This window comes from Ambystoma mexicanum, chromosome 6p, assembly GCF_040938575.1.
Source record: "Ambystoma mexicanum isolate Mex_15411 chromosome 6p, UKY_AmexF1_1, whole genome shotgun sequence".
NCBI classification, from domain to species: domain Eukaryota; kingdom Metazoa; phylum Chordata; class Amphibia; order Caudata; family Ambystomatidae; genus Ambystoma; species Ambystoma mexicanum.
In genome coordinates this window covers 307724396-307742477 of record NC_090935.1, presented here as the reverse complement: position 1 = coordinate 307742477, position 18082 = coordinate 307724396, and the positions used below count along the sequence as shown (strand labels likewise).

The 18082-nt window shown below is 47.0% G+C and overlaps 1 long non-coding RNA gene across 1 annotated transcript in view; it reads left to right on the top strand.

Moving 5' to 3' along the window:
* LOC138510910 (uncharacterized) overlaps positions 1-18082 on the top strand; it is a 299843-nt gene that overhangs the window by 46122 nt on the left and 235639 nt on the right. The window contains exon 2 of the long non-coding RNA XR_011280460.1: positions 10650-10777. This is a non-coding gene — a long non-coding RNA (uncharacterized lncRNA). The remainder of the gene's footprint in view (positions 1-10649; positions 10778-18082) is intronic.

Here is an 18082-nt window from a genome sequence, read left to right as displayed (position 1 = left end):
TAATTATTGTCGTACTCCCAGAAAAATCATTTGGTTCTAAGAACGGAGTAAAATCTTATCGAAGCCCTGCTTTTAACCCTGACACAAGAGGTGAAATGAGAGGGCACATAATGCATCTTATAGTTTTGGCAACCTTCCTCGCCACAGCCTAGATAAAATTCAAAAATAGTGTTACTGAGGTTTCTGAGCCCCATTGAAGAATATTGCATATACTTGCCTTTTATGTCAAAAGCAGCAATGCTCACGTGTACAACAGATTGAGTGCCTTTTTCTTTGACTAGGGATCCCTCTTTTGAAATTCATAGATACAATTTAAACAAGATGCATGGGGATGCTAGAGGCAATACACGCAAACACATGATTATATTGAAAAGCCCTCAGCAGCCGAGAATAGAAAGAAACAGAAGATGCAGTTTCCTAAACTGTTACAAGACTTTCTTATCATTTAGCAAACACACACATTTCCTTCACTGTACTGTACTGCCAAAACATTTGATTTGATTGATTTTTGAACGTTGCTGATTTGTTCTTCATCCTGAAGAAGTATTCTCTGTGCCCTTCCACCCGTACCCCTCCCCGGCTCCTGCGCTACCCTCCAATACTAGTTGACGGGCTCTGTAAAAAGTGAGGGATTGTACTAGCAAAACACTAACAGATATTTGCAATCCCACAATACTTTACAAGCAAAACATATTTAAAGCCTCACCATGACACTATGTGCCGTTTAAGAACAGATCATGAATCTGCATGTGCCCGATTGCTAAGAAGTGAATACAAGATTGTTTGCAACATACCCCAACTTTAAATTGTTGGGTAGGATAAATGCTCAGTAAAACTGTTTTTGTAAAGCAGCGAATTACCACATGATATGTTAAGGTCTATGCCCCATGAAACTCTGAAAACATGGAAAGGATGCATATTGTGTAAAAAGCATGGTAGTTATTTGAATATCTGTTGCCCTGATACTATATATAAAGAATGTCAGGCATAGCCCATATATATTATTCCTTGTAGGCCATGTAAATGATGTTGCAATGTTGTTCTACACTTATAGGGTAATGTTAGCAATGCTATAGTAGGAGACGCTGAACACGACTTTTGCCTACTCAAAGTCTTTAGAGGGCAAATTGATATTTCAGTTTTATAATGCATTAAATTAAAAGAGAGCACTACAACATGCTTGTGATACATATTTACAAAGAATAGGAAGCATGGGATGAGGATACATATCCAGGTAGCCTGCTTACTTACAGTCAGTATCCGATATTTGAGCTGACAGTTGGGTTACATGGTCTTTTGCTAAGACAGCATGAGTAACAGAAAATCTTGTGCTTGAACGTTGTGCATAGTATAACAAACAGAAAACAGGTGGATGTAGGTGAAAGTCTGGTAAATGTTTGCAGAGCCAAGGTAGGTATCATCACTGTTCTATCGAAATATCTGAATGTGACCAGGGGGGGAAGTTAGAGTCATAAGGTGTAAGTGTGGTAGATTCAAGTACAGGAGCCATGGGTGGGGAGGGTACCTTATTTGGTTAATGTGTGCAGGCATATTTTAGCAATATCTTCTGTTCGTGGAGCCACTTTTTCATATTAGTTTTGAACCTCTTGTGGGTGGATTCTGTTTTTAGGATTTGTAGGTTCTTAAGGTCAGGATTGCATAGGAGGGCAAACAAAACAGGTTAGACCAGAATGCCTAGCCTAGTTAGTCCAATGTAGCTTTATTTTGTGAGCATGCAAATATTAGGTACCTGCTGTGGCTTGTGCCTTATTAAATCTTTTTGAATCGGAGGGAATTGTCTGTGTGCGCTGCTAAAATTCTTCTGAGCGGTACCAAGAAGGAAGCTGGGCAAGCGCACATGCGCACGGCTTAGAGGGAACATTGCCCATGAGGGTTACATTTTTGATGGGCCTCTTCAGTTAAGAGGCTAGGCCATTATTACAGGCTTTCTTTAGGCAAATATGATACATTTCCTGGTCCAAAATTATTAGTTTTCTTTATTTTTTTATTTTTTTAATTAAATTCCAACCAAACAATACAAACCAAACAGGCAGTGCATATATCAACAGATCCATTATACATTGTTACTTCCAGTCACTGCTTCCCATATCCCACCCCCCCTTTCGAGCCTATCACTGTACACATTCCATATCTACGTCCTGTGGCAGGGTCTCTCCTTCCATGGGTTCAGCTGGGTCTCGGTTTCACCCAAACAGCTCTGCTATCAATAATTTCCAGGCCATCAGGGACTCCTCCTCCCCCCCAGCATTTCTCGCTTCTTGCCATACTATAGTTTCTGCCTCCGCCCATTTCTGCAAGTCTTTACACCACACCTCCACTCTCGGTCTATGGCATGTCTTCCACCCCATGGCGATTCTTCTCTTTGCAAGCACATATGTCAGATCTTTCAGTTTGCTCACATGCTTTAGCTTCTGTGATCTTGGGAACCCCCCCAACAAACAAGCCCACACAGTGTCCACTACTATCTTAACCCCCTTCTCTGCCAGTTTCCGCTCCACATCACTCCATAAGCATTCAATGACGGGCATGACCAGAACATATGCACCATGCCCGCATTCTCTTCATCACACTTGGGGTGTGCCTGCCGTCCTACATTCTTGAACCTCGATATCCTTTGGGGCGTCATGTATGCCCTGTGCGTGATATACAGTTGTATCTGTTTCAATCTCGCATTTCTAGACACCTTCTTGTGATACCCCTGAGCCTGTTCCCATGTCCCATCCTCCATCGGGGCTCCTACTTCCGTTTCCCAATCTAGTCTCAACTGTGTGACCTCCTTCCCCACTTTAAGCATCAACATCTCATATAATCTGGATATCTCATGTCCCCCTTCCGCTATGTCATAGATCATATCTGTGGTGGTATCTGGTTCTTCCTCCAGCACAGTTTCGGGCCATACTCTCTTAACTCTCTGCACCATTCTGTGGTATGTAATATACTGGCCCGCATGCAACCCAGTTTCATCCCGCAGCCCCTCAAAGGTGTTAATAGAGCCCTCCCCGCCAAATATCACCCATTGTTACTAGCCCAGCCCGTTCCCAGTGGTTTCTAATTATCATTCTTAGCTGTTCGTCTGCCCCAGTTAATGCAACCAGTGGCACCTGCGGAGAGCATGGAGATGGGTTCTTCATCATCTGACATGCCCTACACCATATCTTCCACCCCAGCAACATCATCTTGGGGCGCCCTTTCATTTGTGCCTTGGGTACCCTCATCATCTCTTTCAAGTAAAAAGGTGTGCAATCTTGCCCAAACAGCCGGGATTCAGAGGTCTCTTCATCCGAGAGCCATTTGGCAACATACTGCAGTTGGCTCGCCACATAATAAACATCATAATTGGGCAATTTTTTTCCCCCTTTTTCATAGAAATTCTGTATCTTCCGTAGTGCCACTCTGTTCCGCGTGACATGCCACAGGAAATCCCTGCACATACCGTTCAGTTTGATGAAGAACTTCTTAGGTATCAGATATGGTATGTTCCCAAAGTAGCGCAGGAGCCTAGGCAAGACCACCATCTTGAACATTGCTCCCCGCCCCATCATTGCTAAGGGCAACCTCAATTTTTTTAATAGCCACCTCTGTGTTGTACCTATGCTCCTCTTCCACTGTGTGGTATATGTCTATCCCTAAGTATCGAAAAGTTCTGATCGCCCATGGCACCTGCAATACGGGTAACCGCTCCACTGGGATCCCTTTGTACCCACCCAGTGGGAACATGCTCGACTTCTGGGGGGTTCACCGCTATACCAGAAAAGTCTGCATATCTCCATTACCTCTAGAATGTATTGGAGGTTTTCCTCCGGGTGCCTCAAGTATAGTAACATATCATCCGCTTATAGGGAGATCAGATGTCGTTCCCCTTTCACCTCAATGCCTATGGTATCATATTGTTGTCTCAGATATATTGCTAGAGGTTCCAGGGCCAGTATGTAGAGCATTGGATACCACAGACAACCCTGTCTGGTGACCCTGCTGAGCTGCCACCTTTCCGATATCACCGATCCCATCTTAACTCTAGCCAGTGGTTCCCTATACAGTATTTCGCCCACCGTACATATTCAGGCCCCAACCCATAGCCTTCCAATTGCCATTTCGCCTACATTTTCGCTACCACTCTTAATAATTCGTTGGAGTCGTCTATGATTATTAGAGATGTTCCTGTTTGGGACATAACCCGTCAGATCAGGGTGTATTAACCTACCGATAACCTTTTTTAATCTAGTTGCCAGGACAGCCATCAGTATCTTGCTGTCCTGATTCAGCAATGACAAGGGACGATATGAGCTGCAGCTATGCACAGGCTTATTAGGTTTGGGGAGCGGTATTATTATCGCTTCTCACAGTGACTCTGGTAAACTTCCCATCTCAAACGCTTAGTTCAACATTTCTAACAGTGGGGGGAGAAACTCTTCCATGTATACTTTATAAAATTTGCTTGGGAGCCCATCCGCCCCTGGAGTCTCACCACCTCCCCCAGTTCTTCTAGGGTAATTGGTGCATCTAAATCCTCTCTTTCCTCCTCACTTATCTTGGGCAACCCTATATCCTCCAATATTTCTATTATCGTAGCACGACTGCTCTTACTATCGTCTCCATATAATATCTTATAATAGTCTGCAAACTCTTGGTTAACTTCCTCTTGGGTGTCTGCTACACTACCGTCTTCCGTTGTTATGGTCCTGATCGTGACTCTGGGGGTTTCGTTCTTAAATAACCATGCCAAGAGACGTCCTGGCTTATCCCCACCCGCATGCTGTCTCTCTACATATTTTTTATAATTGAGGATACACAGCCTATCCCAGAGCTCCGCGCATTTCTGCTGTAGCATAAGTATCCGTTCTAATTTCTCTTTAGTGCTATCTTCGCCTCTTAAGGCCGCCTCCAGTTTCTGCTCCGTCTCTCGTAGATCAGCTAAAATCCCACCTTGTAGTCCTTTAGATTTTGCTATGGCTACCCCTCTCATCACGACTTTAAAGGCCTCCCACAGTGTTCCTGCCAAATCCACACTCCCAGTATTCGTCTCGAAAACGTTTGCAATCTCCTCCCTCATGTCCTCCCTAAAAAAGGGGTCTCTCAGTGCCTCCGCTCGCAGGCGCCATGTCGGAATCCTTGCTCTCGGGGGGCAGTATTGCCATCCAAGAATCAGGGGCGAGTGGTCTGAAAGAACCCTTGCTTTATATTCTATTTGTGTTATCTCCGCTACCACGACAGGTGTAGTAAAGACGTAGTCCAACCTCGTGTGTAACTGCTGCAGGGCAGAATAATGCGAATATTGCCTCTCCTGGGGGTGTCTCATTCTCCATGCATACTCTAGACCAAAATCACCAAGCAATGTTTGCAGCGCTTTAGCAGCAGGGGCGGGTCTATCCATCTTTCCTTCCGATCTGTCCACCCTTGGGTTAAGTACGCATTTAAAGTCCCCTCCCCAAATCACTGCGCTCTCCACACACGCGCTCAGATTAGTACACAATGTTCTGATATACCCCGCTGTGTTCTGGTTCGGGGCGTATGTATTTACTATGCTTATCTCCCTATTTTCCACCAGTCCCCTCAATATTACCATCCTCCCGTCTGTCTCAGCCACCTCATGTAACTGTTGGAATGGGACATGTGGTGCCACCCAAATAAGCACTCCCATGGCATAGGCAGAATATGAGGAGCTCACCATCACCCCCTTCCACTTCCTAGCAATCGAATCCATTTTCTCCCGTGTCAGGTGCGTCTCTTGTAGCAGTGCAATGTCTATTTTTTGCCTTGGCATGTACAACATCACCTTATTTCTCTTGAGGTAACTATTTAGCCCCCTTACATTCCATGTTACTATTTTAAGGTCCCCCATGGCTTCTCCAAGTTCCATTCCACCTCCCACAGGTGCAGTCTAAATCGAAGTTCCATTCCCTTCTGCATAGGCTCGTTCCCCGGTTTAAACACCCCTTAACCAAAAACACACCAAACTCCCCAGTCCCCCTCCCTCCCACCTCTCTTCCCATCCCCAACATAATCCCCCCCCCCAACTGTTGCCCAGCTCCATCCCTGGTTCTCAGGCACCCCCACATCTAGCCCTTTCTGGCAATAGCCTTTACTCGAAGCTCAGCAGGGTGAGGTCGCCCTAATGGCTATCCTGCGACTATTACTACTACTAGGGTATAGGGCGCTGTTATCCTGCCGCTCCTGTTTCGCTTTAATTCAACCACACATAGCTGCTTAATTCACTTATATATTCAATCTTCTATATTCCAGTCCTTTAAGTTCAACAAAATCAAAGACATCCTGCCAAATGTCAGCATTACTCGGTCACACCCGTTTATCTTATCACTATCATAGTCTCTACTGGGGTAGCCGCTCTCCCCCATTTCGATATGCATATAATATCCCCATCACTTATCGTGCTCCTCATGGGCCTTCTCCGCATCTCGTTCCGGGCAACCCTGTAGATCCAACCATGCCGCTGCTTCCTCTGGGGTGTCAAAAAAGAACATTCTACTTTTGTGAAGCACTTTCAGTTTCGCAGGGTACAGGAGCATGTACATGATTCCGGCCATGCGTAATCTCCTCTTGATTCCCACATAGCTGTACCGTTGCCTCTGGACCAACATTGTGTAGTCAGAATACGCTGTGATGGTGCTCGAGGCCCCAGGCTTCGGTTTCCTCATGAGGGCTCTATGTGCTCGCTCCACCGTGAATCCCTGCGAGAGTTTGTCAGCTCCAATTTCCTGCAAGATCAAGTTCTCCACATAGTCTGTAGGGTCTTGGCAGTCCGACCACGCGGATATTGTTCCTTCGTGCCCTCCCTTCCGCTTCCTCGGTGCGGTTCTCCAAGTTGGCCACCTGTTGCTTCAATATATGTACCTCTTTTGTGTTGCTAGTGCTAGTGTCTGTGTTGGTTTTCACTGCACTTTCCAGGCTGCTCGTTCTCTCTGCCAGCGTTCCAACATCTTGTTGGAGTAGGGTGATTTATATGCATCTATTTTAGCCTCCAAAGAAGTACGCAGGTCCGCCATCGCTATCCCCCACGAGTCTCTCAGCCCCGTTAGTATCTGGTGGTTTTCAGCCGCTGGGGTGCTCTCCGCCGGTGCTGTCGCACCGCTGTGCGTTGACGCCACAGGAGACTGCTGCGTCTTAGCAAATGCTTCCTTCGTGGATTGTTTGTTTTTGCTCTTGCTAACGGTTCCTCGTCCCGCCATCTTGCAATCTCCGTTATGTATCTAAGGTTACTTGGTCTGTGGCATATCAATCCTGCCTCTCTGTCGTGGTGTAACACCAGTGTAACACCAGTGTGTCACTCCAGGCCCAGGGCAGTTGTCCATGAGAAGCCCCCATATAAGTTCGTATTTGTGACGCTGTGTCTTCGGGTGGGCTGTGTCCTCCCATGTTTCTAATTAACTTACTGCTTCCTGGCGACTATTTTGTGCTGTCAGCATGACCACCCATCTCTTGGGCTCCTCGTTTTCTTCACGCCGCTACTTTTTTCTGGTTGTGGTCCCCTTTGTGTCGTGCAGACTTGGCAACTTCTCCAAAACCTTCGAGTGGGTCGCGTCCTCCCATGTATCTCCTCTGGCTGCTGTGGTCGGCCCCCCCTTGTTTGTTCCTTGGATCACTGGGTTCTCCTCCTTCTGAGCGTCAGTAGATATGTTTGATGCTGTCTGTACCCTTCAATGCCTGCCACCTGTCTTCAACTATCATGGTATACGGCAACTATCCAGGAGGCGCCAGCACATGTACTGCTCCTGCTACAGTAATGGCAGCATGCCCTTATATTTGCGTTACCTGGCAGTGCCGGGGTGCTCCACCCGTCTCCTCATGCAGGTTATGGGTGCTCTCCCTACCCTTAGTGGTGATACGGTTCCCAGGCCCCCTTACAGCGAAGGGCAGTCGTCCAGCGCACTCCAGGTGCTAAAGTATCTTAGCTTCTCATAGGAACAGAGCACCCAACTATCCTTGCAATAGGGCTGCATTCAAGTTAAAACTTAAAGTTCCACTGCACACCAAGGGCGTTTGTTATTATTTATTACATGCGTTCCTTAACATCTTTTATTCATGCCCAGCTCGCCTTCAGCACCCAGAAGCTCACTGTCTCCCGAGCCCTGGTTCTCTCAAGGCTGGACTACTGTAACAGCCTCTATCTTAATCTGCCTGCCTCCACTCTCCGCCCTCTGCAACTTATCCAGAACAGAACTGCGAGACTTGTCCTTGGCCTCAAGCCCAGGGACCGTATCTCTCCAGGACTGAAATCTCTTCACTGGCTCCCAGTGGCTGCGAGGATTAAGTTCAAAACCCTCTGCATTGTCCACAAGGCCTTCTGGGGCCTGGGACCTAAATACCTTCAACTCTCTCTTCCTAAATATCTTCCTTCACGAGCCCTTCGCTCATCCGTCTCCAACTCCCTCATGGTCAGCCGCTTCTCGAAGCAACGAGCTGGGGGTAGATCTCTCTCCGCAGCAGGGGCCTCCCTCTGGAACAGCCTTCCTGCCGCTGAAACTTGAGGAGAACCATCTCCGGTTCCGGAAGCACCTCAAAACCTTCCTCTTCGCTTCTGCCTTCTCTCTCCCTCTCCCCTGCTAAACCTGCTTAACTCCCCACTGAATTCAGCACTAAACCTGCATCTGGGCCACTCTCAGCAACCTCGGTCCAGGGCCCAGCCACTCTCCACTTGCACTGCCTCCCTGGCTCCCCCTGCACTGTGGGACTGTCACTATATCCCTACAGCCCCCTTCCCAGCACTTGCTCTGCACTTACCTCGCACTTGCCACCAGCTGGCCCTTTTTATTTATTATTTATTATTTATTATTTTTTACGCTACTTACCTTGTACTGCACTTCCCCCCCACCTCCTCCCCCTGCACTTCCTCCTTTTGCCCTTACCTCCGCACTTGCGCGATCTGAATGACACCTGGCCTAGTAGGATCGTTTGTCTGTCTTCCCCTTGTTTCCCTCCCTCCCTGCCTCGTCGCGCCTTGAAACACTTGTGTATAGGCGCGTTACAAATACCATATCATATCATATCATATCATTCTCTGCCCTTAGTTCATGTGGGCAACGGTATCGCCTCCCAAGCCTTGCATTTAGAGGTGCAACAATGCTCCGCTGCATCCGGTCCAGCCCGACAATGTCTGTCGTCTGGGAGCAGTGAGATCACGTTGCCTCCAGCACAAAAGTAGTTCCTTGTGCTTTAAACAATGTATCCTCTTCATCGGCCGCTGTTCGCATGCCGCAGAGGTGCTTCCAGCAATCTGTGCTGGGTCTGCATGTGCCTCACGGAGCCCCGGACGGCTCCCTCGATGCTACAATTGTAGCCGCCTGTGAAACTTTGTTTTCTTTCTAATGCCTGCCGCTGCCGCTCTCAGCCCCCTCCGCACCGCGAACGCTGTGTCCACGGTGCATGTGCTTTTGTCACCAATACAACTAAGGGCTCTGCAATGTGTTTCTTCGTGCGGCCGGCCGCACACTCCACAATCCCTTCCTCCAGTCTTCACCGTCCACCGCTCGGGTCATTAGGCTTGGGTCCTTTGTTAGCCGGCATCTTGTGCCCCAGTCTTTCGGTGCAGCCGCATCCGGATAACGTTTCTTTTTATATCAATGAAGCCTCCGATTTGTTTGCAATATTCAGTCAGTATAGAGCACACGTTCCAACGTCCCTGCTTCTATTCTTAAGCGCCGTAAGTCATTTTGAGCGTGTGTTTCATGGGATCGATCTCGGATCCATAGGAGCAGCTCCGGGACACGTCCTACTGCATGGCTAGCTGGCCACGCCCTCCCCCTGGTTCAAAATTATTTACTGAGAAAAGTACACATGAAATACTTCCTGTTTCAAGGAAGCGTTTGTGACCGGGAACAGGCTGGGGCAGGAACAGACGATTTGGGATTTCAGCAGAGGTGCTGGTGGAGTCGAAGTGACTTATTTTTCATAATGTTTTTAGACAGACACAATTCTGCCGTCGCAGCAGTTTTAACCCTGCGGGACGAGCACCACCAATCCACCACTTTCAATATACGGGTGGTACGGACTTCATGGGATTGAGGTATTGATGGTATGAAGTTTGCCCTGCATGCCTCATTTGCCTATATTCCTGTATAAACTATATAGGCAGAGACTGACAAATCAGCTGCCTAACAAGTTTCTTTATGAATTTATTTATATATTTAATTTCATGTAACTCTCCACTCGCCCTTAGGCCTCAGTGTCTACACCAAAAACAGAAAAGACAAAAACAACATAAGAAGTGCCAGAACAAGACAGTATTCAAATGTAATCAAGATGCAAGCAGATGAGGTAGCAGTGGTTTAAGTGTACCCTTCAGCTTTGCTCCCCCGCATCTCTTATGCAGTCATTATCGGTGGGTACAATGTACATCCTCCTTGGATTATGTTCCACTTGTACCCTTAACACCTCTGCAGTCTCTGTCTTCTCTTTTATTTTGCCCCACTGCAAACAAACATTTGGTGCTTCAAGTTATTTTTGAATGCTAATTGCTGTTGACCTTTCTCTAGATCTTAATTGATATATTTGCACCTGAAAAATGTTTACACAAATTATTCTGCGATGGGTTTTTTTGGCGCTAGAGGCATACTCCCTGTAAATGCCAGCGCACAAAATGTACTGTGCTGATGGTTTGTTGATTTGCCTTTCAGTTCCAATCGCTATGACAGGATGTCAGACTCCACACACCCTTTGAAGAGAGCGCCTCGGTTTGTCCTCAATTTGCATTCCCAGTCTGTGCCGAAGAACGCAGATGTCACACTCGCCTGCGAAATATCTGGTATGTCACTGAAATATAATTCATCACAGAGGGTGAAAGGATGAAACTGTGCAATTTCCATCTGTATGCCACACTTTGAGGTTGCTTCAAGAATCTATACCAGAGGCCGTAAAACCTTTCAGGGGTGCTCCCTTCTCGAACAATCCTCCACCCAAGTGACACAACTACTGTGTTCACCCAAATAATGTCAAATTGTTTTCGGGATGTATTATACAGAGGCTTATAAACAAAATGGGATGCTGAGTATCGAATTAGCAGCAGTGCAAGCCTCTCTTTACCCCAGGGAGGACAAAGAGCTGTGTTTAGAGCCAGCTTCCCTCTCATATTGCAGGTGCACAGCAGGGAGAAGCATGGCTTCTCGCGCTCGCACGCACACTCACACACAAACACACACGCTCTCTCTCTCGCTTTCTTTCTCTCTCTCTCTCTCTCTCTCTTTCTCTCTCTCTATTTGGAGGTCAAGGAGTGGGTGGATTCTGAGGCGACACAGGCCTTCTAAATGATTCAAGGTCAGTGGTTGCTGGCGAATTTTACGCAGAAGTGCAATTCATATCTCCATTGAATTATCATGCGGGACAAAGCTACCGAGTGAAAGCATGAAACCAGAAGATGACAGACGCCATATCCAGATATGGCCTACACAGCAGAAAATATGAGCTGGGATCAACAAAAAAGCAAATATACAATGCATTCTAAAAAAAAAAAAAGAATCACACTACAATTTTAAAAATAATCCTAATATACAAATCAAAATAAATAACAGTAAAACATACTCTCACACATACAGAAAGAACGATTGCTCTAGAACATGGACTTATTACCATTAACATACTATATGTCACACCAAACAATAACTAACATTCACATGTTAACGTACAAACAAGGGCGCATGCAACAACAATAAACAAACAAAATACAAAACACTATTAACATATTAACACATTATCAAAATTCCAAAACAAATGGGCGAGTCGAGGATTTAGAAATGTTGGTTTTATTTTACGTTTAGCGTTTAATAATAGGTCAAACCTTTACAATGGCGTTCCCAAAGTTTGTGGACTTTAACTTGTTATCAGTGGTAGGCTTGCCCCTTTTCACTAGATAAGGAATCCATATATTTCCTCAGCAACTTTTAGTGTGTGGGTGTTGCCTGTGCTGTGCCAGTGTTGTAAGAGTGAGGGCAGCATATACTGGTGCTTTTAGCACTGTACATCAATAGGCGGAGGTGCAGGACCACTCACAGTGGGCTCTGCATCGATATCCCAGTGCACGCCCACCCTTTTCTCCTACTAGGCCGGTACTCTGTCTACCACCTAGTTTAAGAAGGCCATTTTCAGACAGGAGGGAGCTGTGTTTCACCATTAACTGGCACCATCTGCTGCAGCTTGTAGCTTGTTTGATCCCTTCCTGGCCCTTGTGCCCTATGTGTTCCCTCCGCTGTCTGCATAGGGGGGCGGTTACGATATACTAATAAACCGCAGGTCAAGAGAAGATCACAACGCTACAATGAACAACGTGCTCCAAAAATTAAGCTCAGCTGGAATGTGACTATGCAAAGAGAACGGTGCCTTTCAAGAATTAGTGCGGGGCTAGCAGAGGGCTCCAGCCACTATACCCCCTTGCTCCATCTACCTATATAAGGAGGCAAGAAGAAATCCAGACCAAGACCAGCAAAGCCTGCAGCCAGTCTGCCTGTCCATTTCTCCATCTTGGTATGTGATGTATCTCGAACCTGTACTTCTGCATACTTCTGCAGGTTGGCTGCAGGCTTTGCTAGTCTTGGCCTGGATCTCTTCTTGCCTCCTTAGCTAAGTAGATGGAGCAAGGGGGTATGGTCAGTGAACAGGTAGAATGTTCTTTCACATGCATATGTGCAGAACTATTCAGTTGCTAGAGCGCAAACCAGCATCTCGTTTTTGATCACTGGGTAGTTTCTCTCCACAGCTGATGGCATCCTAAATGTGAAGTCTCCTACTATCTGCTTGTCATGTCTCTTCTGCATGAGCATGGCAGCCAACCCATAGGCAGTGGTACCTACTATAACATATGCCTTGACTCTTGGGTGAAAGGGCTGGAGGCAAGGTCCCTGGGCAATGTTTGCTTAGATCTTACAGAAGCCCTTGCCCTATGCTCGCCCCTTGCTAATTCTTGCCCTTTCTTAAGTAGGAAGACTGAGAACATGTTCACAAACATGCCTTACTACTCAGACAGGCCTCCGAGCGACTTGAGTTGCCCCTTGTTGCGAGGCACAGGGGCATTGGTTATGGTGCTAAGCAAATAATGTCTGGGCTTCATGCTGCTTTATGATATGGAGTATCCCAAGTACTCCACCACGTTGATCTGAATGACACTGTTCTCTTTGCATAGTCACATTCCAGCTGAGCTTCATTTTTGGAGCACAATGTTCATCGCGGGTTGTGATCTTCTCTTGACCTTGATCTGCGGTTTGTTAGTACACCATACCCACCCTTGTACTCCCAAGAATGATTCCATGGTTCTCTGGAAGACTGAGGCTGCTGAGCACTGCCTGAAGAGCGTGTGTGATTTTCCAAGTGATGTCATGAATGCAAGGAGGGAAGTAGAGGACTTTTGTGGCTTCACTTCATAGTGAGCATCTTTCATGTCTAGTTTGGAAAACACTTTGGAATCTTGTGCCTTGCCGGCTCCCTTGTATATTGCCTGATTTGGTCTGTAGTATTGCACCTGGAAGGAAACATACCAAATTGTCGCCCTCACAATTAAGACTGCTAAAATGCCGACTTTTTCGTTTTTTTGGACCCTCCTTCACACCACATATATATGTGGGGCGGGGTATAAAATATCATATTAATATGGGGGGCCTGCGGGCGGTCTCCCCCCCATATATATGTGGTGTAAAGGGGTTTGGAAAAAAAAGTCGGCATTTTCGGCCATCGCAATAATCACATAGATCCCATCTAGAACAGTTGTTCCTCTGAACGTTTCCTAGTATCTCATCCGTCTCAAGTGCTTTGGTTCCTCTTCTCGTGCCTGACTGTAGGTTTGAGGTTTAGGGCTTGGATTTCTGAGGCAGTAGCGCAGGCAGCTGTTTTTTTGCTTGTTTCCCAGTGGAAGTTTATTTGATGTGCCAGATTATTTGGAATGCTTTATCAAGTGTAAGCTCTTTTTCTTGTATGAATCTCTCTTGTGACTTTTCACAGTTCATGCACAAGCCATTGTTAAGTCATCTGCATATGTTTTGCAAATGCAGGCGGCAGCCTGCACACTCAATTTATTGACATAGTCATCTGCTGGATCGCCAGACAACTGTGCTCTTCTGTAATGATAATGATGTGTTATTTATCTAGCGTTTACGCCAAAGCGCTGTACATAGAACATATTTACATACATTAACCATCCCAACCGAGGTGGGTACTCATTTTTCAACCCCAGAAGGATGAAGAACTGAGTTGGCCTTGCCGGGATTCGAATCAGAGACCTGCAGATCACACATAGATCACAGCAGCGAGTGCTCAACCCACTGAGCTATCTTACTGGATTCAAATGTAAAATATAAAATGTTATCTTGTTATACAATGTTTTATTAGTAATCAAATCTTCTGGCAGTTCTAATGTCCTTTGTTGTCTATTACCGCACTCTTGGGCATGCATGCCCCATCATCCCTGGTGCTCTTCCAAAGCGGGTCACTACGTCATCAAGCCTGTAACAAGGAAGTCCCTGGCGGGGCATGCCGGGAAGCAAGAACCTTTCAATGAGATACCTAGGCCGTCAGCCAACCTGGAGCTCCCTGAATAGATGCGGCCTCAGGTACAAGAGGGGCTGCAGGTATTTCTGTGGTGCCCCTGAACTCGCAGACTATTCTTAACTCATTTGGGTTCAGTGGTGTGAAAATTAGCTGTTAATTGCCACCATGTCATGCATGACTCATTGAGACAGTTCTGCCTTTTAACACAGCATGCTGGGACTTGTAGGCCCATAGGATTGTATCAAGGTGCTGTAAAATCCTGGTTTATCCAGTCAGGAGGATCACCCACACGGCCTCACTCAACGCTTCAGGCAATGAGGAGGCGGAGACAGGAGGAGGATAAAGCACGTCTTTATTCTACAACTCCAAACACCAAAACTGAACTTCCCGCCTCCTGCGCCTCCCCTTCCCGTAGCTCCATGCCCCTCTCTATGCCTCATGTGGCACAGCGAGTAGAGCACTCGCTTTGACATCCGTGCAGAGCCTGCTGATACTATATACATGCGAAATTATTATTATATCGTGATGTGGGAGCAGGCTTGATGTGACGAAGTCACAGGTGCTACATATGAAATGGGGCAACGTGGCAGTTATGATGACATCAGCAGTATTTACCGTTCATTTGATGCTGTTTCGTTTCTAGCCGAAGCTGTCTAATTATTTAGTGTTCAGTCCCATGCTTCTTGTTCCCATGCTTCTTAGTCCCATGCTTCTGGGTCCCATGCTTCATAGTCCCATGCTTCTGGGTCCCATGCTTCTTGGTCCCATGCTTCTTAGTCCCATGCTTCTGGGTCCCATGCTTCTTAATCCCATGCTTCTGGGTCCCATGCTTCTTGGTCCCATGCTTCTTAGTCCCATGCTTCCGGGTCCCATGCTTCTTGGTCCCATGCTTCTTAGTCCCATGCTTCTGGGTCCCATGCTTCTTGGTCCCATGCTTCTTAGTCCCATGCTTCTTGGTCCCATGCTTCTTGGTCCCATGCTTCTTAGTCCCATGCTTCTTAGTCCCATGCTTCTGGGTCCCATGCTTCTTGGTCCCATGCTTCTGGGTCCCATGCTTCTTAGTCCCATGCTTCGGGGTCCCATGCTTCTTGGTCCCATGCTTCTTAGTCCCATGCTTCTGGGTCCCATGCTTCTTGGTCCCATGCTTCTTAGTCCCATGCTTCTGGGTCCCATGCTTCTTGGTCCCATGCTTCTTAGTCCCATGCTTCTTGGTCCCATGCTTCTGGGTCCCATGCTTCTTGGTCCCATGCTTCTGGGTCCCATGCTTCTTAGTCCCATGCTTCGGGGTCCCATGCTTCTTGGTCCCATGCTTCTTGGTCCCATGCTTCTGGGTCCCATGCTTCTTAGTCCCATGCTTCTGGGTCCCATGCTTCTTGGTCCCATGCTTCTTAGTCCCATGCTTCTTGGTCCCATGCTTCTGGGTCCCATGCTTCTTGGTCCCATGCTTCTTAGTCCCATGCTTCTGGGTCCCATGCTTCTTGTTCCCATGCTTCTTAGTCCCATGCTTCTTGGTCCCATGCTTCTCGGTCCCACTCTTGGTCCCAAAATATGGGCTGACAATCCTTAGCTTATCTTAATTACGCTCACATGCTGGTAGGCACCGTACTATTCATTGTCATTTGGATGTTTTTGTTGGGATACAACCCTGTTTGTCCTATTTCTATGCCTCCTGCCTGCCACTTATTTTCGTTTTTCAATCTAATCAGTCTAAGGCCATTGCGGTGTCGTGGGCTTTTCATTTAAGACACTTTCTTTCACTTTTTTTTAATACAATCCATCTGTGTAGCTCACTACATTTCAAGGTGGCAAGATAGCTTAGTGAGTTAAGGACTCATCTCAGGCTTCTTTCTTCAGCCTGTGTGCAGGACACAGGTTCAAATCCCCCTATTGACCAAGCCTTGACAATTTGGGTACCATAAAATTGGGTAATAATAGCAAGTGTTGCCGTGCTTAGAAGTGGGAAAAATCTAACATTAAGTTCCATTTAAAACTGTAATGTTGCTTATTTTATTATTTCCGTGGGCCAGCCTTTCAGCATTTGCTATTCATTTAGTCTATAGGAGACAGCCTCCTCCAGACCCATCAGAATTCTTTCCAACGGCTGAGAGGTTTCAAATGTCTTCAGACTGGGGAAAACGCATCTCCAGGTACAGCTGATTTGGAATGATGATGTCAGGCGAGTAATTGGAGACTGGGTTACTAGCACGGAGGCCAGGGGACTGCAACCTGTGGCTGGCACAACCTTTAGGCTGAGTAGTGTGGGCTCCCCTTCGCTCAGATTCCCTACCCCTGGTACCCCAGATACTGCAGTAATAAACAGACAGAGTTTTTTGTTGGTGGAAAAATTATGGCCGTACGCTTATTTTATTTTCTACAGAAAATAGCACCAATAATAACATAACAAGCAATAATGACACCAACTCGCTTTTGGGCACTTCGTGTCCAGGATGTGTAGATGCCCCGCCCTCTTCTTGGCTGGTCTTATTTACCCGGGGTATCCGATCCTGGACACGTTCCGCCGCCTACGACTTTCTGCAACCGTGTACCGAAGGAAGTACTCGGTGTTCCTGTTCCTTGTTCTTTCTCCTTGCCCTTTGCTGGGTGGGTTGTGTGGCAAAACGTTTCCTTCTCCCCCTGATCCAGGCCCTGGGAGCCTACCCGTAGTAGGTGAGCTCCTTACCTGTTTGTAGTTTACCTTCTTTCTTAGGGGTATTTATACCCTGGTGGCCTATTGTTGTGCTGGCTGGGGGCAGGACTTCCTCCTGCCCCCTTGTTGTTATTTTTAACACCTTTCCCCTGAATGTTTGCGTTGCCTTGGCTACGCCGCGGGTGGGGGCGCCGCTTGGCTGCCCCTCCCCTTGCTATTCGCGCCGTTTGGTTCCCCCACCCCGCGCCTAACCCCCAGGCCCTCTATCGTGCCGCACTTTGTGCCGCACGGGGCCTGGGGCATAGGCTGAGTAGTGTGGGCTCCCCTTCGCTCATATTCCCTACCCCTGATACCCCAGATACTGCAGTAATAAACAGACAGTTTTTTTTGTTGGTGGAAAAATTATGGCTGTAGGCTTATTTTATTTTCTACAGAAAATAGCACCAATAATAACATAACAAGCAATAATGACACCAACTCGCTTTTGGGCACTTCGTGTCTAGGATGTGTAGATGCCCCGCCCTCTTCTTGGCTGGTCTTATTTACCCGGGGCATCCGATCCTGGACACGTGCCGCCACACCTGAATGGGTGAAGCCTCGGCCGCTCAGGTCCCCCCAAAAAGCGTCCCTACTTACAACCTCGCTCAGCTAAGGCTCTAAAAATGTTATCCGTAAAAATTCCCATCCCTTTGTTGGATATATGTATCCCGTCCTGGTGGAACAACTCTGGATTGTTCTGGGACAAACCATGCTTTATAAACTGGAGCCCCATGCTTCTGCAGTACTTTTCTACTGCCTTGTTGAGCTTTTTCCTTGCAACTTCGATTGCATGCCTCCTGTGCGCGCCGTACCAGACTCTGCGTGTGATTATCTCCGACATGAAAATTTCGGTTTTCCACCAGCAATGCGCTATCGCCCTTAGGGACTCGCACA